General features: G+C 42.7%; 1 long non-coding RNA gene across 4 annotated transcripts in view; it reads right to left on the bottom strand.

Annotated features, from left to right (window-relative positions):
• LOC147025306 (uncharacterized) overlaps positions 1-24,858 on the bottom strand; it is a 54,272-nt gene that overhangs the window by 21,148 nt on the left and 8,266 nt on the right. For 3 of the 4 annotated variants that reach the window (XR_015059450.1, XR_015059451.1, XR_015059448.1), the window contains exons 2-3: positions 12,707-12,785; positions 10,668-10,755 (exon numbers count right to left, since the gene is read on the bottom strand). This is a non-coding gene — a long non-coding RNA (uncharacterized LOC147025306). Of the gene's footprint in view, positions 1-10,667; positions 10,756-11,423; positions 11,641-12,706; positions 12,786-24,858 lie in introns of those variants that run through there. The other variant, XR_015059449.1, reaches the window with a different exon arrangement.

The following is a 24,858-nucleotide window of genomic DNA, read 5'->3' on the forward strand; positions in this document are numbered from 1 at the left end:
CTTCCAGATAAATACGTGGAAGTTGTGCACCTCCTCCTCTCTACTGCCACTGATACCATACCACACGGCTTCCGCAAGGCCGACACACCTTGCTGGACAGTGGAGTCTGAAAGGCTAATCGAGGAGAATAACAAAACTGGGAACCGAGACGTCACACAGGCTCTAATTGAGGCTCTGGACACAGAATGTCTGAAGTGCTGGAAAGAGTTGGTAGAGTCAACAGACTTCACCCACAGCAGCAGAAAGGCATGGGCATTGCTGACTAAAGGGTCTTACCTGGTTGGCAGTGCTTTTTACTGCTTTCCATGAAACAGGGTAAATTCCTGCAGCTTGGAAGAAGGCTAATGTTATTGCAATCTTAAAAACTGGAAAGCCAGTGGACTTTCCTTGCAACTACCATCCTATAGCCCTGCTATCAGTGATGGGAAAGCTGAAGGAGAGGGCTTTATTATCCTGTTTAACCCCCACGATGGAGGCCTTCCTTCCTGATGAGCAGTGTGCAGTGTGGCTTTAGGCCTGGCCGCACTACCTGTGATAAGGTTCTTGCCCTCTCCACCATCATCGAGGCTGGCTTTCACAGAAAATAAAAGATGACAGCTGCCTTGGTGGACCTGTCATCGACCGATGACACAGTCTGGTGCTGGGGACTCCTTCTCGGTCTCAAAAGTCTTCAGTTGCCAGAAGACAATCATACTACTGTCGGTATTCCTCGAGGACCAAAAGATCAATGTTTGCCTCAACAACAAAACCAGCCTTGTTCAAACCCAAAATGATGGCCCCCGCCCTCTTTAAACTCTATATCAGCAATCTACCAACGATGACCTCCTTCAAACTAACCGATGCTGATGACATCACATTCATAGCGCAGGGCCCCTACCTCGAACATGCCAGGGACCAACTCACCCAAAATATGGACATAATTCACCATTTTAACTCCTATCTTAACAAATGTAAACATAATGATGCAGTCCACATGAAGTTTTCCTTTGTTTGTTTGTACTCCATGGTGGCGGATCGCAATTGTGGTGAGGTCACATGCACACTCTCTGGACTTCCATATTCCTTATTTCGACCCGCAAGCACTCATGAAAGAGACCGGTTGAAGATATTTTGTCGAAGAGAAGTCCTCTGTAAATTATTATTTTGCCAGTGTTATTTTGAGAAAAGGGAAACAAAAATTGTCTGAATGCCAAGACAGTTGAGACGAGGCGAATTCTAATTCGGTTGAAGAGTGCAAATCCCTTGCCCTCCCAAGAAGCAGGGTTGATGTGATACTCTCTCGACTTTACACTTGCTTGACAATCATGGCATTATTAAAACTTCCCCTGCAATCTTGGAAAACAGTTAAAGGAAAATAATGTAGGATTATAAGAAAAAAGAGGATCACAATGGGTATTTTCATTTGAAATCATTCTGGTGTTTGAAAACACACAAAACAAGGGACCAGGATGGTGTAAAGGTCTCACACTTGCCTCCGAGCTGTCTGATTCCCAACCCCAGTATGAACTGTTGGATTGATGCTTCGTAGACGGGCCCTTCCTGGCATCATAGGTAGCTTTGATGGCTTTCTTTCCTGAAAGTCCCTGTCGTGTAAGGACCTGAAAGTCCCTGTAGTGTCCATCTTATTTACCCTGTGTACCTCGCCCTATCCCTCTCCCTTCCACAGATCTCCTCATGTCTGTTCCCCACCGGTTTGTCCTTCCCTCTCCCGCCCCTCTTGTCTAACGCTCCACTTGTTGTACGTTCTCGGTGTTAGCTCTCATACGAGCCTCGACATTGTATGCAAAAACCGCAAAAAAATCCCAAAGTTCATGGACAGACGTCCCATCTGCTAGCATTAGCTGGTAGACAGTTCAGATGCCATGGTGCATTTTACAAAGTGTGGGTGAGTTATCACCGCCACTGTGAATATATTTCAAATTCCTGTGCAAATCAGTTCCACTCGAACGTCAGGCCTGGCCAGCCGGTTTTTAAACGAATGAGGCCAAAAGCTTTCACCGGCTGACCCTACAAGAATGTAGGAATAATTGAGGCTTAAAATTGGTGGTGGATTCAGTTTTGGAAATGGGGCCTCGATCTTGAGTAGCGAGGGACGTTAGTTCAGATTTCATCGAAGCAAATTCATGGAATTCCAAATAATTAACATAAGGTTTGAAGTTCCATCAACCAAATTTTATGTAAGTATATGGACAATATTGTGCATGTATTGCTTGCTTTCTTGCCAGAAGATGTATTCACGATGCAAGATGCTCATTAGGTACTTTATTTGTTCCTTGAGGAAACCTGTTTTTGTTTCCGTATCGGAGGCAACTTTCTTACCGCTTCGTTATTTCTGCCGTGGAAGACTTCGAAACGAAAAAAAAACCAGCTGAGATGTAATACTTTTGACAGTGCTAAGGCAATTGTCACCTGATTGGCAAACCAAGGGAATAACTGATTTTGACAACCTGACAGCACCAAGGGCCACAAGCTGAGAGTGAACAGGAGGAGTATTCGGACGGTAATAAAGCAGAATTCTTTCACTCAGAGTACAAATAGTGGGGCAACTTAGCTAAATATAGCATAACAATTGTGCATTTTGTGAGGAAAGCACCAAATTTGGCACACTAGTAGCCTATCATATTATGAACAGATTTGGATATTGGGCCATCTCAAATTGAGCCTCTGATGGCTGTGGCAGCCATTTTCCACTGCCATCAAAAATTTTGAGATGGCCCAATATCCAAATCTGTTCATAATATGATAGGCTACGAGTGTGCCAAATTTGGTGCTTTCTTCACAAAATGCACAATTGTTATGCTATATTTAGCTAATTTGCCCCACTAAAAATGAATATAATTTTATCCCTGGTAAGGGAATGGCAGCAGAAACAGTGGATAGGTTTAAATTTGAATTAGGTTGGCATCTAGAAGCAATGGGGGGTAGAGGGGTACATGGATATTGGTAGGGATCAGAGGTATCTTTGATGGGTGATTGTGAGAGAGGGTCTCGTCAAAATGTATATTTCCTTGCGACGTTTGTTCATTCCTCACCCAACAACAATCATTACCCCCCGCGCCCCCTCCCCTATAAGCAAGTTTCAGAAGGCGAAACGGAGTCCTCACAGGTCTTGAAGTATCCACCTCCGTGGGTTTACCTACTTCAGCCACAATTTATGCCAAAGTTGCTCTTCAGGCAACGGTTCAGGTTTGAGTATGTGGGGACGCTTGAACTTGTATTGTCTGGGCCCTGCCATCTGGAGGCAAAATTGAATTCCAGATGCACCAGGTGAATGGTGCTTTGAGGAATAGTGTTTTAATGTTTTAATATTTTATTGAGCGGAGACAAAGTACCTTGTGGGGTTCATTCCATAATGTAATAAATAAGGAATAATTTGCACAGCAAAACGCTGCTGTACAGATAAGACACGTAAACTATCCCAGACGGTATCCATGATGGCCACTTATAAATCGGCTCCCTTGAATTGATAAACATCTTAGGGTTTTCTGCCAATAGCAGTGAGCACACAGATTGATTGAAAAATTACATCTATATTTGTTTGCACCTTTGAATTTTCTAGGGGATTCAAGCAATTCTATTCGGATCTTGTGATTCATGAAACCATGATCTGTTCCCCCTGGACAGCCAGAAACCATGATGAATTGCCATTAGGCTTTGCACATGGCACCTTGTCTGTGCTGTATGGGAAGACCTATCGAATTGCCTGTGCAGTGTTTAAAGAGCTTTGACGTACTTCTCTCTTTACTTGCTTATAAAAGGTAATGGGTGCTGTGCACTTCTTTCTGCTATGGAAAGTGAAAAGTTGTCATCACTGCTGTTTATCTGAGGCATCGGCAATACTTCAAGTCCTGTGGGTTTAACCGTACACCTGTGACTGTGCTCTAATAGAAATACCTGAACGAATTCCCTTGGTGTTGGCACGAGATGCAATGGCACAAACATTTGGCACATTTGTGATATATGATGCTTACGTAGGAAACTCAAAAGACACCACGTACTCCTGCGAGACGCTTTAGAAGATACCAAAGTTCTTGCAAACCATGATATATTTTCCATGAAACATTTATGTAAAGTGAAGCTTTCGCCCCATCTTCATGGAACTTGCAATCACCATTCTTCCCGCCCTAGTTTTCTGCAGTGTGACACCTGGAGCCGTGAAGCTCTGCTCATTTGAACATTTCTCCCAATGGACTCAGATTTTCCCAGACCTGTGGTTTATATTCACCATTATGCTTGTGTTATTACTCATGTGGATTCCTCTTTTTGTATTATTCTTGTTCTAATTATTTTGTCTTCCTGTGTCTACTGCAACAACTACTCCCTTCATGATACTGATATATTTGCACCTTCTTGTGGAGTCGGCTGCAAAAGTTTTCCCTCTCCACACTATCCCGAGCATTCTCAATGCAGCCCACCCCACCCCATCATTAACCCAAGCATCCTCTCTTTCTGCATTCCCTTCTATCCGGAACATCCTCTCTGCATTCTCCTCTATCCCAAACATTCTCTCTCGTCACATCCTCTATCCTGAGCATCCTCTCCCTCCCCAACCTCCTCTCCCTCTGCATTACCTTCTATCCTGAGCATATCTCTCTGGGCACATCCTCTACCCCGAGATCCTTTCTCTCTGCATTCCCCTCGATCCCAAGCATCCGCTCTCTGCATTCCCCTCGATCCCAAACATCCTCTGTCAGCACGTCATCGATCCTGAGCATCCACTCTTTGCATTCCTTTCTATCAAGAGCATCCGCTCTCTGCATTCCCCTCTATCCCAAACATCCTCTGTCAGCACGTCATCGATCCTGAGCATCCACTCTTTGCATTCCTTTCTATCAAGAGCATCCGCTCTCTGCATTCCCCTCTATCCCAAACATCCTCTCTCAGCACAACCTCTACCCCGAGCATCATCTTTCTCCCTATTCCCCTCTATCCTAAACATCCTCTATCCCGAGCTCCTCACTCTCTGCATTCCCTTCTACCCCCGAGAATAATCTCTCTCCACCTCACTCCATCCCAAGCATCCTCTCTCTGCATTCCCCTCTACCCCAATAATAATTTCTCTCTCTCCACCTCACTCCATCCCGAGCATCCTCTCTCTTCTTTCCCTTCTATCCCGAGAATCCTCTCTCTGCATTCCCTTATACCCCGAGAATAATTTCTCTCTCCACCTCACTCCATCCCAAGCATCCTCTCTCGGCATTCCCCCTCTATCCCGCGAATTATCTAGAGCATCCTCTCTGCAACCCTCCCTCTATTTTCCTTCTCAACACCCTGCTATTCCGAGCATCCTTTCTCTGCACCACCACTTCTCTCATGTCCCTCTATACCTTCTTCCACCTCAATTTGCTTGTTTTTCTGTGTATTCTTCTATATTTATACACTCCTCGTTTTCTTGATCACTTTTTTCTCGTGTTAACAATTTGCTTTTGACTTGTAGTATAAGAAACTTTTCCTCACATATCTCACATTCTCATTCTGTCTCTCTGAAAAGACAGTCTCGTGAACCATCCTAACTATTTCCTCAATAATCCTTTTGAAGTTCAGTGACTCAAACGTTTGGGCTTCACAATCAGCCATTATCTTTCTTGGGCAAACCATGTGTTCATGTTGGCCTCCAAAGCCAGTGGCCGACTGGGTGTCCTCCATATGGCAAAAGTCATTATTTGGCACATCTGAACTTTTATCTACCTACAAGGCCTTCATCCACATGTTGATGGAGTACTGGTGTCCCAAACGCACACCTTACTCATCTTGATGCTGTGAAAACCAAAGCCTTCAAAATCATTGGAATCCCTGCGATGAAGCTGAGTCTCTGGGCATTTCACTTTCATATCGCAGACAGGTCAGTGGTCTCTCTGTCTTTTACCACCTCATTTCTGGTCTTGCACCCTCTGCTCTTTCTGTGCCCTGCCACCCCCTCCTTCGAGACAAATGTTTCTGCAGGGCGCACGCAATCTGCCAGTAACCCCTTTCTGGTGAAACTCTCAAAATCCAAAACTCACTGCTCATCTCCACTCAACCATTCCTCTTCTTTTCCCCCATATGTGGAACTAACTTCCTCAGTCTCTTAAATCTCATTATTCCCTATAGGACTTCAAGTCAGCTGCCCGTCACCACCTCAGGTCATCCCCATCCACAACCACGATCTTTTCCACCCCCATTAACCCTCCCCAAGCCCATATATTTTCTGGTTTCTAGTTTTTACTTCCACTTCTGTGATTGAGGGTTTGCACTTGTATCCAAATTGTCCACCCCCTGTGTCCTCATTCTTCCTCACATCCCTTATGTCTCTAAATCTCCCTCTATCTTGTCCCTCAACGCTGTTGTTGGTATGTGTCCTTCCCCCGCCCCCCCGCCTCCCTCTTTACTGTTCTCTTCATTCTATTATGTCCTGATCCGTTCTGTTCTGGCTCCTTCACGAGCGTCAACGTTGAACAGTACACAAAAAAAATTAACATCTTACCCGTGCTATACGTTTTGCTGCATTCAAGTTGCATCAATTTATTTGTTCACCTCATATATTTTTGCATATATTCTGCTGTAATTTGTTAGTCCAAGGAAGGTAGTAGCACTGTAATACCATTAATTTATGCCAAGATTGCTATGAGTGGACTCAGGATGCACATGTCAACCCCTGAGACCTTCAATGAAATTAGTCCATCAATAGGAATTTTTTTTTTCATTTGAAAGTTATAATTGGATTTTGCAGCACCAGCTGTGTAATGGTGGACCATTTATCCTTGAGTATTGTATAGTAATGAATGTCAGAGGGAAGCAAAAGCCAAAAAGGTGAAAATAGGGGAAATAATAATGATGGCCTCTGGTGGCAACAGCGTTTGCACTCACACATTTGTGCTTCAAAATGCCAAGAAACATCTTCTGGCTTTCAGAAGTTTCTTAATTCGAAAAGCGTTTTATTTTCCGACTCACAAATTGTCTCTCTTGGGCACACATGAACATCTCTGTCAGTTCCGCAGCCACTAAAAGTCAATCATAAGCAAAAGTGAAATAATATAATTCAATCCCCGAGTGCAACGAGCACTGCTGAATACCGAGATGCCGGTATCTGTAAAATGGGAGTGTCGCAAGGAATCAGTGGCACGTCTTTGCACAACAATGTGTCATTTTGACACTTCTTTGCCCCCTCCTGCCCCAGCTCCAAAAAAAAAAAATGATGTCAAAGTGAAATGACTTCGATGCTGGGAGAAGGAAAGAGCGCCTGTTGTAATGTCTTAAGTTCAGCTCTCAAGGATGTCGTTAGGGGACTTGGACAGGAAACAGTTTTTGGGCAAAATTTCATGGCTGAAAGCATAAATGAATGTGCTATCCGAATTTTGTCCAAATTTAAAGGGTTTCTTTGAATTGTTTGTAATGTCATGTGAAGCTTTGACGAATTAATTCGTGTAATGTTCACTTCAATTTCTGGAATAATGACATCTGAATTAGTTTGCCACTGGAGGATATTTAAGACCATCAGTCATCACATCGAAAATATACACTCGATTCATTGAACATCATCAGATCAGCCATGCTACCGGCTGGGAATCAAGGATTTGGTCAAATTCCTGGCTAAATCGAACTAATCTCCAAATGAATAAAAATAGAACAGCCAATTAGAGTCAGATTCAAAAACGTACAGTGACTCCGAGATGCTCCACCAGCCTCCTCGTCGGGCACCGGAATGGGAATTAATCAGAATTTAATTTATTCAACTCCCTTAAATTGGCTTCCGACCCAAGGAACATGTGGTCAACCCCACCAATTGCGAACAAATCTACCTTTAACCAATGTGAAAAAAAAATTTCAATCACATAACTCAAATATCGTGTGCAGGTGGCTTGGTGAGGAGTAATCGGAGGGCTTGCCCAATCCCAGATGGTGTAGGTTTGAATTTCAAGCCAAAATGAATTCGATCCTTGTGTCCTAATAGCCTTGTTCATCGTGCAGTAATGATATGTATAAGCTCATTTGTGAGCCGTACACATTGTAGGTTGAAAGAGCGAACAGAGTTGGGAACCCATGATGAATAATCCAACACTGCAACACTGGTGGGGGAGATTATAACATCATCCTCATTTTGATTGTCGTGAACATTTTATTTAAAAATCTTTATTAAAGCTGTGCACGTTATCTAGAGTTGCTGATTGACAGGAAGCATGGGAAAAGAGGAAACGAGAGTGAATTACCATTATTCCACTTTGACCCTCCAGGAAAGGAGTTCTGGGAAATGAGGACACGACTGGAAGAAGAAATGGAGGTTGTGCACCTAAGTATGATATGTTAATGTAAATGCAAATGATTGTGATGTCTATCCGAGTCGGACATGTTTCTCTCCATTCACCATAGCAAGCCAATGAACGCACACGACGTGCATCCACATTGAACACTGAATTGTGTTCATTCACAAATTAGTGGCTCACATTTCTTCTTCTTCTTCGTTGGTATGCAGCAGAAGGCTGCATCATTGGCTGAGGGCGCAGCTGTGCCGCTGATGCCACGCCCTCTGCTGGTTAGGGTGGGGAATTTGGAATTTCGCCATTGTGCCGGAGATAGCTCACCTACTCTTCGCGAAGGACACCATGTGCCCTTTAATGTCCATGAACGAATCCTGGCAGACGGAACACCCATTACGCCCATCTGAGAGACGGCACACACAGTGATGAATCACCATACCTGTGAAACACCAGGATGGTAGTTTATAGCTGGGTCAGGATTCAAACCCAGGTTAGACTAATTCGAGGTGAGTGTCGGTACCTCTAGCCCATTCTGCTAGCCTCAGTAGCTCATTTTAAGACATGCATTTAATAATATATGACTCGTTGAAAAAAAAGAGAAGAGAATGAACAAGCCGGGAGGCGACGATGGTTCGCGGCCATTATTGAACAATGCCATGATAGGTACAATTGAGGTAGTGGAAGCTTTTGAGGAAGCCCTACCGTAAAAACCTATCTCTTCCGTCAAAATTGACCAAATCAAATCAGATTTTTTTTATATGTAGTACTTATGGACATTACGCACAGCTTCTAGGAAATGAAATTGCGAGAAAAAAATAAATCAATAAATAAAAAAGTTCAAGTGGGCGTGGCTCAGCCCACAAGGGGCGTGGGACGCCCCTCATAAAAGAAGACACAACTAGACCATGATATCTAGCTTGTGTCCAAGTTTCATCAAGATCGCATCAAACGTCACAGAGCTATGCTCTGGAGAGAGTCACACACAGATACAACGAAAATAGTGGTCACTGCTGGCGCCCGTGAACCAATAAGCAAATTAAATCAAAACACGAAAACAGCATGAACTACAAAGAGCAATCAGACATTGTAGACCCTCGCCAGAACTTGTGTGTGGTGTATTTTAGGTGGCGTTTGTGTACTGGTGTGTTACGAGGCATAATTAGAAATTCCACTTTATAACTGCTGGCAGTCATGACCGGGTACTAAGATGTCCCGCCCTGATTAGACAGCAGGACCCTGACCCATGACAATTTTCATTATTATTCAATTGAATTTGGAATGGAATTAAAATAAATTCAATTCAGGTCAAATGAAAGACCAAATAGATGCAGTCCTGCAATGGAGTCATCAGAAGGAACCCAAACAAGCAAGCAAAAAAAAAAAAAACTCAAAGATGAAGTCATCAGGAGAAACCTGGATAGGATTCGGGTTTCAGCTGCTACTCCTCAACCCTGAAACCCATCCAGGCACAGCCAAGTGAACCTTTTTCAAAAATAAAAATACAAAAGAACCAGGATCACAAATATTAAATAATAATTCTGGTTGCCAGACCATGTGTCGGATCAAGTTGAAATTTAAAACTTGTATTCACGATCACAACTAGATCATCATGCTGAAGTTTCACGTCGATTGATTAAGCAATTCCAGAGAAAACATTATTTAATATTTTTCTTCAATCCAATATCCCTGCGAAACCATGTGACCTATCAATTATTCCTTAACAAACTCATACACTCAAGGCTTGAGGAACATTTCTGTGATGCTTCCCCTCAATCTGTTCTGCTGTTCTGGAGAAGATTTTTTAGGTTTGAGGGTAAATCCAATATGGCTGCCAAACCATGTGATCTATGATGACATATGTGTCAAACGTTTGTTCCCCATGGATAGGCTGTCATACTTGTAAAGTTTTGTTTCGATCTGTTTCGCTGCTTCAGAGAAGAATATTTTTGAAGGTTTAAAAAAAAACAAACAATATGGCTGCTGAATCACGTGAACAATGACATCATCAAAAAATGTTTTTCTGTGGACTATTTTATCCCCAGATGACCCTCAAAAATGTTCATACTGATCAGATGTGGTGTTCTACATATGCAATTATGATGACATAACAAAGGCACCTTTGACGTCACAAGAAAATCATACTTATTCCATATGAGGAGTACTTGCCGTATGCCAAGTTTCAATTTTTTACTTGGTGTGGTTTCAGAGATACAGAAGACCAAATGTTTTCCATTTTCTCAACATGGCTACCACACAATGTGATGACGACATCATAATTATCATTGAAACATCATTCTACATGAGCAGTCACACCTATGGGGAAAATTTTGTCTCAATCCGACAAGCAGTTACAGAGAAAAACACGAAAGTTCTGTGTGGCCTGACAGACAGACAAACAAACAAACAAACAAGTAGTCATAGACTGGTACTTACGAAATCGTCAACTTGACCTCTGACCTTGTCGAATAAAAGCTGTCTCTAGAGAAGGTAGCGACGCAAACCAGAAGCTTCTACGATTATTCTGCACCAAACCATCAAAAATCGTAATGTCAACGAAGCAAAAATCTCCATTTCTCCACGCAATTATTTTATATTATTTTATCAAAGTCACAAAACCGTAATATTCGGCCATCCACCAACAATCTTTACATAATCGGACGGCTTAGTGAGTCAGGCATCCGATAATCACCTTTATTGGGATAAAAAGTCTTTTAAACACCATCTTTATCGAAAACCCCGTCAGCGCGCACACGGAAAACCATTTCGTGATCAACGCCGCCTCTGCTCAAGTGCACTGCACCACGTGATGACCCGTGACGCGGCGAGTGAAATATTTTTTATACAATCTTAAAAGGTCTCCAAAACATCCGATTTTTACAAGAATTTCAACAACCGAGTTTTTAGCGTCCGAAGCGATCGCAAAAACCGAAGACAAAATTAAAATCGAAGTTAAAACGAACTCGTAACGTCGAGCGAAGCAAAAATCTCCATTTCTCCACGCAATTATTTAATATTATTTTATCAAAGTCACAAAACCGTAATATTCAGCCATCCACCAACAATCTTTACATAATCCGACGGCTCAGCGAGTCAGGCATGCGACGATAACCTTTATTGGGATTAAAAAAAATGACTTTTAAACACCATCTTTATCGAAAACACCGTCAGCGCGCACACGCAAAACCATACGTGACTCAACGACGTGTCTGCTCGAGCGCACTGCAACACGTGATGACCCGTGACGCGCGAGTGAAATATTTTTTATACAATCATAAAACATCTCCAAAACATCCGATTTTTACCAGAATTTTGACAACCGAGTTTTAAGCATCCTAAGCGATCACAAAAACCGAAGACAAAATTAAAATCGAAGTTAAAACGACTCGTAACGTCGAGCGAAGCAAAAATACTCCATTTCTCCACATGAATTTATGGAATTGCGCACTGCATCACGTGACGACCCGTGACGCGCGAGTGAAATACTTTTTTTATACAATCTTAAAACGTCTCCAAAACATCCGATTTTTTACCAGAATTTTGACAACCGAGTTTTAAGCATCTTAAGCGATCGCAAAAACCGAAGACAAAATTAAAATCGAAGTTAAAACGAACTCGTAACGTCGAGCGAAGCAAAAATACTCCATTTCTCCACAAGAATTTACGGAATTATGTTTGACCTCACTGTGACCTTGACCTTTGACCGATTTTGACCAAAATCAAATCAGCGCTAGCCATCAACCCCTGAATCACGTGGTGTAATTTGACATTGGTAGCTTCTTCCGTTCTCGAGTTATCGTGCCGACAAACAAACACACAAACAAACAAACAAACAAACAAGCAGTCATAGACTGGTACTTACGAAATCGTCAACTTGACCTCTGACCTTGTCTAATAAAAGCTATCTCTTGAGAAGGTAGCGACGCAAACCAGAAGTTTCTACGATGATTCTGTACCAAACCATCAAAAATCGAATGTTTGACCACACTGTGACCTTTAGCTTTGACCGATTTTGACCAAAATCTAATCAGCGCTAGCCATCACCCTCCTGAACCACGTGGTGTAATTTGACATTGGTAGCTTCTTCCGTTCTCGAGTTATTGTGCGTACAAACAAACAAACAAACAAACACACAAACAGAAACGGAACTGATCAATATACTTACAAAATCTTTAGATTTCGTAAGTAACAGACACACAAACAGAGAACGTAAGTCATCAATATACTTACGAAATCTTTAGATTTCGTAAGTAACAAATGGACCCAAACGCAATACCCTTTCCTTCGGCGAGGGTAACTAGGGAGTTCATAGAACAGCTTACCCCTTGTGGTCTTGAGAAAATGGACAAAGCAAGGGTCTTTTAAACTTTTGCTTTGCGAGCATGATTTATGTTAACTTTGTTTGTGAACTTTATTAAATAATAGGCACGATGGCAACCATACAAAACTGATGGGTCAACTGGAAGGGTACGTACCTGAACCTTCTCCCAATTCCATCCTCAGAGCATGCGGCAAATCTGATTGGTTGAGGTGACGTAAAGTTTTGGCCAAGTACTGCAAAACAGAGGGTTTTGGAAATGCAAACCAGGTGATTTGGGTTCTCGTGATCAAGTATATCATTCATTGAAAAAAAAAACAAAGATTTTAAAGGCTGTAGAAAAAAAAATGAAGGGCACTCTTCATGTCGCAACATCGGCAAATATGCCTCCGCCCACATTATCAGATCATTATACATACTTTACCAAGTTCGATTTAAATCCCTGAACCAGATTCAAAACATTAAATAATTGTGGTTGCCAGACCATGTGTTCGATCAGGTTGAAATTTAAAACATATTCCACATGAGTACTAGATCATAATTTTGAAGTTTCACTTTAATTGATGATGCGATTAAAGAGAAAGAATTTTTTTTTTCATTAAATCCAATATGGCTGCCAGACCATGTGACCGATTAATTATTCGTGAACACGCTGGTATCCCCAAGACTTGGGGAACATGTGGATGAAGTTTCCGCATGACCTGTCAAATCATCTGGAGAAGAAGATTTTTAAAGGTTTATTCTTCAAAAAAATCATCGCCGCCAAACCATGTGGCCTATGACGTCGTAGGTGGAGAACATTTTGTTATTCGTGGAGAGGCGATCTGTTCAGCCGTTTCGGAGAAGAAGATTTTTGAAGGTTTTTATGTAAAAAAAAAAATGGCTGCCAAACCACGTGACCGATGACATCATCGATTTTTTCCCCCCATACTATTTAGCCCTAGATGAGCCTCAAATTTTTTCATTCTGATCGGATAAAGCGTTCAACACAGGCAATTACGATGTAAAAAGAAGCCATCTTTAACTTCATAAAAAATCACCCCTATTCCCCATGGGGAGTACTTGACATGGGCCAAGTTTCAATTTTTTTTCCCATGGAGCGGTTTCAGAGACAAAGAGGTCCAAAGGTTTTCCTTTTCTCCAACATGGACGCCACACCACGTGACCTATGACATCATAATTATCATTAAAATATGCCACATGAGCAGTCACACCTCGGGTAAAATTTTTTGTCAATTGGATTAGCGGTTGCAGAAAAGCACGGAGGAAAATTAGCATGGACGGATGTAAGGACGTACGTATGGATGGACAGACAACCGGAAAACATAATGCCTTCGGCGACTTCATCATCGGAGGCATAAAAAATACATTCTTTTTTTCGAGGTTTACCGCAATTGATGCACCGTCTTTTACACCACACTTATTTGTGTCTGTTGTTTGTTTCCTTTATGACATCCCGAAAAATAGTAAGCTTCCTGTTTGGAATGATTTTCAGTTTTGGTTGATCATTTTCAACAGTCAGCCTCTCTGTGCAAGCACACTTGGAACGAGTCTCCAAATGCCGAATTCAGAGCCAAAGGACTTCGAAACCGCAGGTTCGTGTTCCGATTCATGTTCGACACCGTTCAAGATATAAAATTAAATTGAAATGAAGTAGTTCCTCGATCATATAAAGAGGCTGATGGGGAGACAGAGTGAAGCAGTGCACGATTTTGGAAATGATGTATGAATGCTAAACGAGGTGTTTTGAGCATGCGCTGTGTGTGCGTTTTGAGTGACTCAGTTCGACTCCCCGGGCACTTTTAACCTGCTGTTGCGAGCATAGAATCTGTAATTGATGTTCATCTTTTAAACATGATGTTCAGCATTTAAATGAAAGAGTGGCAATTTCAGCTTGGTTAACCATAATCTGTTCCTGAATGAAAATCGGACTCATGGAAACATAGGAATACGAGAAATGTCCGTGGTATTAGAGGTGTCGGGTTTGTAATATTTCGTATTAATACAAGCGCCTAGAAGTAGTTGTTATCTCACACACACACACACACACACACACACACACACACACACACACACACACACACACACACACACACACACACACACACACACACACACACACACACACACACACACACACACACACACTTCTCCTTTCACCAACAGATGCAAAAATCTAGTATTGTTACCTCATTCACCGAAGGTGGACGGAGGTTATGTTTTCATCCATGTTTGTTTGTTTGTCTGTGAGCAGGATATCTCAAAAAGTATTGGATGGATTCGGACGAGATTTGGTTGATAGGTTGCATGTGTGACAAAGATGAAGTGGTTCGATTTTGGTGAAGATCCATATCTGAATGCGAAAATTATAATTTTTTTAAGTGATTCTTTACCATTGAGAGGTGGGACCAAAAATAATATCTGATATGATAATTGAAAACGTTGTGGATGGATTATGACAAAACTTGGTGGATGAGTTGGGTAGGTGACAAGGACAAGCCGATTAGATTTTGGTTAAGGTATGGATGCAGATCCGGCCTATCGGTGGGATACAAAATGTAAACTGTTCAACCTGGTGTGTGCATTTTCCGAGTGTCGTTCCAGTTTCTTTTGTGGCTCAGGACCCAAACAAATAATATCTATCTATAACGGCACTCACAGCCCATATCACCTCCCACTCTCACCACTCCCCCTCCTCTCAAACACGAATAATATTAAGTATTATCATTTTAAACTAACACGTGTATTAAAAAGCCCCACATATGACCTTTCCATCTGTGTAAAGCAATTCAACCAGATGTGGTGTCACTCTTTGGGAAGTCTGTCCCTGAATGTTAGTGATGATGGCAATAGCTTTCCGATTGCAGACTCCATTAAATAAATCACCAAGCCTGCCATGTTCACAGAGGTAATCCCGCAAGGTTCAAAGTCCACTCACTGATAAGGATGATTCAGAGAAGTCTTGGAATGGGCTAATGTCGGGAGTTTTTGCAGTACTGGCTGCAAGATATCAACTTTTGGACGAGTTGATCAGAAAGTTCACTGTTTCCATTTTTGCATGTAATTAAGCCATCCAAACATTATTCTACATCTCTGACAACAAAGGAAATATGTTCACTCTATTCCTTGACCCTCCAAACATATGTGTAGATTCCTCATTTACAAATTTCCATGGACCAGAAGTTGAGATATTTAGGAAAATGAGAATTTCCATAATGGCGGATCCTAATTAGCATATCAATGCATTTAAAATTATTTCCACTACTTTTAGTCAAACAGAAAATACTTGTTTCCCTTAAACACCAACAGACATCATAAGTCACAGTATAATATCAGTATAATATCACATAAGTCACAGTATAATATGTATAATATCAGGCCCAGTTAATTAATTCTATTGACTAATCTGATTTCGCATGAATTTCGAACGATTCATTGTGCTTTGTATTTTATGCTAATTAGCTTACTTAAAAAAATTCAAAATTGGTGAGTTGGGCAGGGTGCCAGACTGTGTCAAAAGCACTCGATATGTCCAGGGATACGGCTCGGATTTCCTGTCTGGCATTGAGGAACTCCATCCATTGATGGGAGAGCAGAAGCAGCATATCCAGGGTAGAGTGACCTGGTCTGAAACAAAATTGATGATCAGAAATCAAGCCATTGGAGAAGACGGATTTCATGTCTGAAGAGATGATGGATTCCATAACCTTGCTGATGATTGGGAGAAGGCTGATTGGTCTGTAGTTGCAGGATCTGTTTTGCACCTTTTTTATGCAGGGCAGTGATGTTTTCAGATGGCAGATGACCTTGAGCAAATGAGAGGGCGAATAGAACAGAGAGAGGGTGAGCAAGAGCAGGCTTTGAGGACACGTGGGCTGATGCCATCTGGACCGGTTGCCGAATCTGAGTCGAGGTTTGAAAGCAAACTCTCCACCTTGTCAGGAGAAAAGGACACAGAGTCCAGGGACAGTTGGGTGTGACTGTCTAAGGTGGGTTGAGAAAGTGATGGGTTTAGGACACAAGATTTAGCTGCAAACACCGAGTTTAGGCATTCAGCTTTTTCACCTGTGGTATTAGCAGTGTGGCCATTTGACGTAAGGGAGGGGATGGAGGGGGAACATACACCAGAAACAGATTTGATTAAACACCACCAGGATTTTGAGGAGGGAGAGAGGTTTGAGAGTTCAGACTTGAGATGAGAAAGATGTTGTTTTCTGGCTCTCCTGAGGGTAGATACACACTTGTTCCAAGCTTTATGGAAGGAACTGAGATTGCCCTCAGTTGGGTTTGCTTTCCATGAGGCAAAGGCAAGTTGTTTCAGGACAACTGCCTCGCCACAAGGTTCAGTAAATCCAAAAGAGGGAGGAAGGGTAGGACAACTGAAGACGAGAGGGGATAAATCTGTGCATGAGGGAGAGCAAGTTTCTTTGAAAGAATTCCCTGGATGGGTTGATGTTGGAGAAAGTAGCGATAGGAGACCAGTCTATAAGTTTTATGGCTGCTTGGAGACCCTGCCAGTCGGCTTGAGTGAAATGCCAGACTCGACGGCGGTGAGGTGGTTCTCTGATAACAGCCAGAGAGATGTCCACTTTGACAAGGACGTGGTCAGAAGAACCGATTGGAGTGGAGGAAGAGCAGCAGATATTGTCAGGGAAATTTGTCAAAATAAGATCCAAAAGAGATGGAGTACCATTGGTTGAGATCCGGTTCGGGAAGTTGACCGATTGAGTCAGTCCCAATGAGTCGCAGAAAGCTTTTGCTGAGGTGCCATTACAGGTGAGAGAGGTACCCACACCTAGCCAACTGGCATGATGACAATTGAAGTCGCCACATAGGAGGAAGAGAGAGTTTGGATGAGAAGATAGAAGATGGTCCATGTTTTCAGATAGTGAGGTGTGGATGGAATCATCACTGTTCGGTGGACGGTACAGTACACATATAAACATGAGGTGGGAGTGGAGGGGAAGCCGTAGCCAGAGGTATTCCTTGGGGTGTGGGGGAGTGAGAGCAGTGCATGGAGAGTGAGGAATACAGTCTTTGCTGAAGAGAGCAACTCCTCCACCAGGAGGAGGCTCAGGTCTGTCAACCCGGAGGAGGGAGTAACCAGGGAGAGATACTTGGGAGTCAGACACGTCTTGGGGGAGGAAAGTTTCTGTTCGGCAGATTATGTCTGGTTTGTCAGTGGTAACCTGTATGGAAAGATCTGAAAGGTTTGAGCGAAGGCCCCAGATATTTGAGGTCCACACTTTTAATGAAGAGGTAGGGGAGGAGGCTTTGGGTCCAGGGGTGGAGGGGGGGTAGGACAAGGGACGAGGGGGGAGGTAAGGAGGGTTGTTGAAAGAGTGTGGGGGATTGCAGAATAGCTAGGGGAGGGGCCGACTGAGGAGGAGAAAAGGCTCTGTGGTGCTGGCGGAGAGGGGGGACAAGAGAGGGGGAAGAAAGCAGTTGAGGATTTGAGGAGGTGGAGTGAAGAGATGGAGGTGAGTGGGCAGTGGAAGGAGGCAGCTTAGTGGATGAGGGGGAGGGCAACTTTGAGAAGGATGAGTGAGGGGGATGAAAGGTGGGAGAAAGGTGAGGGGGAATTTTTGAGAGAGGTGAGAGGGAGGCTTTGAGGGGAGAAGAGTGGGACGGTTGCTTTTTGAGTGAGGGGTGAGAGGGGTGAGTTGGCACTGAAGTTGCAAAAAAAGAATGGTTGATGGAAAGCGATCATTCATAGCAAACTGAGGTATTAAAAAGTTTTAGGTCAGAGATACGATTTAACACAATTCTTGATGGATGTAATAAAGATGAATTCAGAGAATGGAAAGAAGAAGCGCTGTAATAGTTTGATTTTTTAGGCAAGGAATGAAGGAGAGGTCGAAATGAGAGAAGTCTGTTAAAATAGCAGAAGAGTAGTGCATTATGAAACAGTAAAGAGTACCACATGTGTGAGAGAGGAAGATGAAGCATTTTAAGATCGTTTTTGTTATTATTATTAATGTTTTAGAGAGTTTTCAACAGATTAGGTCATGGAAGTGTTGTAGAAAAAAATTGAGGATGAAGAAGAGGAAAATAAGAGGAAGAAGAAGAGGTGATGATGAAGAAGAAGAAGAAGAAGCAGAATCGGGAGAAGGTTAGCGTTTTTTTTTTAATTTAAGATAAGAAATAGAGAGATTAGCTGGGAGAATGGGGGACGGTAGGAAAGTGGGGAGGATAGAAATGGAAGGTAATGGGGAGAAAAAACAAAAAAACGATCGAACACCGAGGGGAACCAGTAGGCCTCAAGCCTTGGCTTCAAACACCCGGTAAGACAATGTCGACAAAAACTCACAAAATAGCACGATTTTTGAAACAAAACCGAACTCGGAACACACAGTTACATGTAGGTGAGAAAATTAAACAGTTAAAACGGGACAAATAACGACCGGAAACTTAACTTTGAGAATGTCAGCAGAGAGCCCTGAAGGAGACCTCTCGACGCTCCAAACCCGGAACCGGAAGTCAACCGGATATGCACATATGCATGCTCCAACATGTGGCACCACTGGTTCGTCCATCAGCTCAACTGGAGCCAGTTCTATTTCTATGAATGTTGTGGAAAACCCCCTGATCTTAACTCTGATCAGTCTATCTCTATCCGTGGCTCCCCCATGGCATTGCTCCTTCCACCTTCTCGTTCATGCAACATAAACCATGCGCCACATTCACGACACTCGTGTCCTCGCATTTGCACTCACTCTTGCCAGCATGCATTTTGGTGCAACTTTTATCTCCTGCACCGGCAGCTTGGCAGGCACCGAAGTGCATGCTTCTCATCCCAGCAGTTCCGTCTCAACCACACACACCCTCAATGCGTAGTTGGGCTCCATCACAGGCAGCTCATATTCGGGCTTTACACTGCACTGCTAATACTCAGCCACACACACCCACAGTGTGTCGTCGGGCTTTAGCCTGCACTGCTAACACAGCCACACAACCCTCCTCATACAGACCTTCGTTAACTGGACCTGTTACCCATTTCTACCATGGCTGAGTGTCCACGTACCTGACCGTGGCAACCGCCGGCTCCACCAAGCAATTGTGCTCCAGTCTGGCTCTCCCAGCATGGGGTCCAGTACCTGTGGAGCTGCACACACCTCATACCTTATCGCCCCAAGCACATCCTGGTGCCTCCTCTATTAGATATTTAATTTGTTTCCCTGGCGCTACTTGTAATCTCCTCTCAATCTCCATTTTATTTCATTGTTCCACTTCTGTTTCTGTTTTACTTTCCCCCTGCTCGTGTTCTGGTTTTCTATCTGTGCTCTCCCTACTATCTTTCCCTTCTTCTACTCCCCACGTAACCCTTATGTCTCTTACTGTGGCTCTAATTCCCTCTCCCAGTCTGGCTTGGCCAGCTGCTATTTGCTCCACCAGCCTTTCTCCCATTCTGTCCTGTGTGGACATCGTTTTGGCCCAGATGGCCGCAATGCCGGCTTTTAATTCGGCCTGTGTGGCTGTTGTTTTCCCCTATGTGGCTGCAAAGTTGATTTTGGTTTGAGGGGCTTCTATTTTGACCATGAGGCTTGCCATTTTGGAAATGAGGAAAACATTGGGAGTTGGCGAGGTGGTCCTTGAGCATCCCAGGGAGGGGGGACTGGATGGGAACGACAGCTCTAAGGTGCTCTCCATTTAAATCTTTCCTCTCTGTGGGGTTCATTCTCCATGGTGGTTTGGTTTTAAAATGTGCCTGCTAAAAATCTTCAAAAATTATGCAGCAAAAATATGGACCGTGGGTGGACATGTGGCCCAATCTTCCACCAAGCCCATCACCAATTTAGTGACATGTTCCTCTGAGGCTATAGGCCATCCACCTGGAAAGCCAAACCGATCTTTACTGTGGTTTCCGATGCACAGAAAATAAAATGACATCTGTCGCCTACAGCTGGTTCGCACGTCTAAATTATGTGGGCCAAGCAATCCCCCGGGATGAACTGCTGCATTTTTAACCTCATAATGAGGGCTTTTCATGCCAATTTATAACGGCCAGTCTGACCGACGTTGTTCATTACCATTTCAAATCACCCACCAGACCAACACGCCAGTGGGAAAAATAGGATATTTTTAAGGAATGAAAGGGGAGGGAAGAAGAAGAATAAGCAAAACACACTGATAACAATAAGTTCTCTAATTAATTTCCTCCGCTGCCATGAGATCTCAACGGCTTCCACAAAATATCTCATGGCCCAATCATGCATAGAAACAAAAAACAGGGATACTTCACAGGTCAGAAACAACCTTACCCCACACAATGCTTGGGCTTGGCGATGGTTGGCAGTGGTGGTCGTGTGGTGGAGATTTTCAACCAAAAGAGAAAATCCTTTGTAATTTAACAGATCGTTTGTTATACAAAAACACATATGTGGAAAGAAGAGCTTGTCTCAAGAGTCCAAGCAGATCTCTGTCTTTGAGCCAGAATACATGGCCTTTTATACAGTTGGAAATCGGGAGGGGTCAGAACATCAAAGGGCACTTGGCCAATCAGATGACAAGAAACCTTTGTTTGCACACGAGGTCCTTGAAGCAAAGAGGAAACAATCTTGTGCATAGTTAAGCAGATTGTCTTGTGAAAGAATCCATGTCTTCCTTCAGGGCGTGTATGCACAGAAAACCTTCATTTACTTTAGGCAATGATAAGCATTTATGTCAGCACGCAGATGGCGTATGTGGTTTGCACAGCTTTTGCAAATCAATCAGTGGTCTATGACCTCAGCAGCTTGATGAGACTCCTGCTTGAAAAGAGGACAATGGGAAGACAGAGTTCATGTTTGTATAAAGCCTGGTGTTGGCTTAGTGGTTAGGGTGGTGGCTTAGGATCCGAGGGTCCTGAGTTCAAGCCCCGTTGGGCCGCTGAATTAATATACACCAGGAGGTTGACTCAGCCTGTCATCCTTCCAAGGTCAGCAAAATGAGTACCAGTGCACTGGTAAGGGGAACACTGCATCAGTGGCATAGCCGCGGTCCAACCAATGATGCAACTAGCAGCCACAGGCTGCACTCGATAGATGTTTCTATAACTTTGTAATTGAATGGCAGGCCAAGCTGTTAGTTAATGAGACTTATTAACTAACATTAAATAATGTTAGTCAATGAGACGAATGTCTTTGAGGACCAGAATCTCTGGCGTCACCAAAGTAATTCTCCCGAATTTGCCAACCAAGTGGAAAAGATAAAATTATATTGTTACATCAATCTATAATTCCAGTAATCTGTGTGTGTGTGTGTGTGTGTTTGCTGTTTCTTGACAACCACTTGTCCGATCTAATTGAAACTTGCCAGGTATATTGCTGGGGACCTGAATATGTGCCTTTTTAAGGTGTGATATTAATTGGACAAGTGTTTCCCAAGTTATGGCCATTTATTTACCAACCAATGAAAGGACACGTTGCTGCATAGGCGTGGCTGCGTAGGCGGTGCGTGGCCAGCCAACGATGACGTCACGTGCCGTGCCGGTTACGATGGGGATCGGTGCCTTAGTTACCGTGGCATAGGAGTGGCAATGGTCAATGGCAGCGAATGTCATGGCAAGCAAAGACAGGGAGGTAAACTTGATTTTAATTAACTCTGTGTGTAAGTATCACAGCAGTTGTTACTTCAATGAAAGCGATAATTTGTGGAATGCATGTGAACATTCCGTACGGGCACGCACCACTTCCGGATAGTGATGAGTTACTGTATTCGAATAATTTCTCGATTTCTTATGTGCATTTATAGATAAACACAATGGCCCAATCCAGTCGTTGTTTACGAGAGTGAAAGAACGGCCTGTGTAGTTGTTTCTGGCTTGTGGTTTGAAAGTTTTTTTTTGGGGGGGGGGGGGTTGCACGTACGGCCATGCATGTACGGGCACGTACGAGTAGTTAACAAACATACTATATCTATTTATTTTTAAAACAACCTTCAGTATACAATGATTTATCAAGTATATTTTAGAGTAACAAACATAACAGAAGGGTACATATTTCCTTTAACGAAACATGGACTTACAGGATCTCTTACCAGGCCCAGACGCACTTGGGCCAGTATGGGGATTATATCTTCATTATCCTGCCCCCCGGAGGGAGGGAGCGGGATATTGTAATCTTCCGGTTTGTTTTTCTGTTTGTTACTTACGAAATCTAAGATTTCGTAAGTATATTGATCACTTCCGAACTCTGTTTGTGTGTTTGTAGGCACGACAACTCGAGAACGGAAGAAGCTACCAATGTCAAATTACACCACGTGATTCAGGAGTGTGATGGCTAGCGCTGATTAGATTTTGGTCAAAATCTGTCAAAGGTCAAGGCCACAGTGAGATCAAACATCCAAAACATTCGATTTTTGATGGTTTGGTACAGAATCATCGTAGAAACTTCTGGTTTGCGTCGCTACCTTCTCTAGAGACAGCCTTTATTAGCCAAGGTCAGAGGTCAAGTTGACGATTTCGTAAGTACCAGTCTATGACTGCTTGTTTGTTTGTCTGTCTGTCTGTTAGCAACTTTGTGGCAAAACGGCTTTAGCAAACACTATCAAATTGAATCCACAGGTGGGCAATGAACCTTGGACGACCCCATTAATTTTTGGGTCCAATTGGATCAAAGGTCAAGGTCAAAATCATTTTACGGTCATAACTTCGCAAAAATGGTTTAATTGACTTCAAACTAAGACTAAAATATTCCTTATTCTATTCCTTATAATCAACATTCAGGTTAAGGATGTACCAAATTTAAATTTGAACCCCAAAATAACTTTATGCCTTAAATTGGCGGGATTTGTTTTGCCTGGCACCACTTGTTATTATTATATTGATTAATCAATGATCCTCAGGTTTAATATGGAAAGATATATCAGTTTATTAACAAGACAATAGTATAATGAACATTTGCTCATGGCCTGTCACTATCAACTCTGCAAATTTAATGAGCTCTGACCTTGTCATTTTGAGAGACCTGATAAGCATAATTACCCTGCATACAATTGAAGTCGATCTCAAATCTATCTCAGCACCTTTGCAAACAATGTTTCCTGGTGAACCATTCTTTATATTGTGATAAAGTGACCTCTACTTTACAACAGATTTTATACTTCCATATTGTTTAAAAGCAAAAATAAATATAGATGAGTACATAATTTGTGGACAAAGAACACATCCCAATATGAAAAATATTTGTTTCAATGTGATTAATACAGAAACACCAGTGCTTTGCAATAGTCATGTGATCCATAGAGCTTTCTATGACCAAAATGTCCATGCTCATATTTCACAAGATGGAATTATTTTACTTCTACAGTCTCAGCGGGAGAGAGATGACAGGCTGGATAACGTCCAGGAATGCGGCCAATGCACACACATGCTGTTACTGCCCAACGCTTGAACTATCATCCTTAAAGTTTATTTTCCAATTCTCTCTTGCTCACAGCCCTTTCTGTTTGCCAGCTCAAGCTTTTCTATCCCCAACTCACTGGACTCGGCGAGACTCAACCAAACTGGCTGGTTCTCTCAACTCCGCAGACGTTGAACTGAACTATTAACTCTCTGTTCTGCCCCCACTAATCAGCTTTCATTACCTTGTGACCATGCATATCTGCGCTCTGATTGGTTCATCACCCAGCTTCTCATAGCTTCCAGTGGCTTCTCATAGCTTCTGAGGTTTCTAGCGCCTCGGGCGGGTCCATGAAATTGGCAGTCTCGTTGTGGCTCTCACCTTATGCATGGTCACAAGGCCCTGCTTTTTGCCTTTGAGGGGGGTGGGGGGTTGCTGTCTTCTGGAGCTGGAAGCAATTTTGTTAAAGCAAGGACATGGACAGATGACGAAGGGAATGATTTAAAGGATTATTTATTAGCAGAATAATGGTGGGAGGGAATTAAACACATTATGAAAGTGAGGAGTCAGGTTGATCATCTTCTGAACACACTTTGATACATGTCGTATAATGTTTACAGAGAAACCAGACACTTATGCTCAAAGAGACGTTTATTATTTACATAACTCGGCCATCTTGCCAACGTTTCCTCCTTATGGCCGTTCACACAACAATACATTTACGATTGATTTTACTGTACTGTATATTGAAGTGAAGGATGTCAGATCTTTGTGGTTAACCTTTAATGCCTATCCAAGGTGAACAGTTTTAATAATTTATGCTTTGTTGTATAATCATTCCATTGATATTGACTGTAAAGTTTTTGGAGATATCTGAGTAGTAATTAAATGAAGCTGTATATTTTTGTAACAGCACCGGCTTAATATATTCTATTTACTGTCGTTACCATGGAAAACGGTTAAGCTCACATAAAATAAATTATCGATC

This window comes from Eptatretus burgeri, chromosome 6 (assembly GCF_056783735.1).
Source record: "Eptatretus burgeri isolate ZD-2024b chromosome 6, Ebu_testis_v1, whole genome shotgun sequence".
In the NCBI taxonomy this organism is placed as follows: Eukaryota; Metazoa; Chordata; class Myxini; order Myxiniformes; family Myxinidae; genus Eptatretus; species Eptatretus burgeri.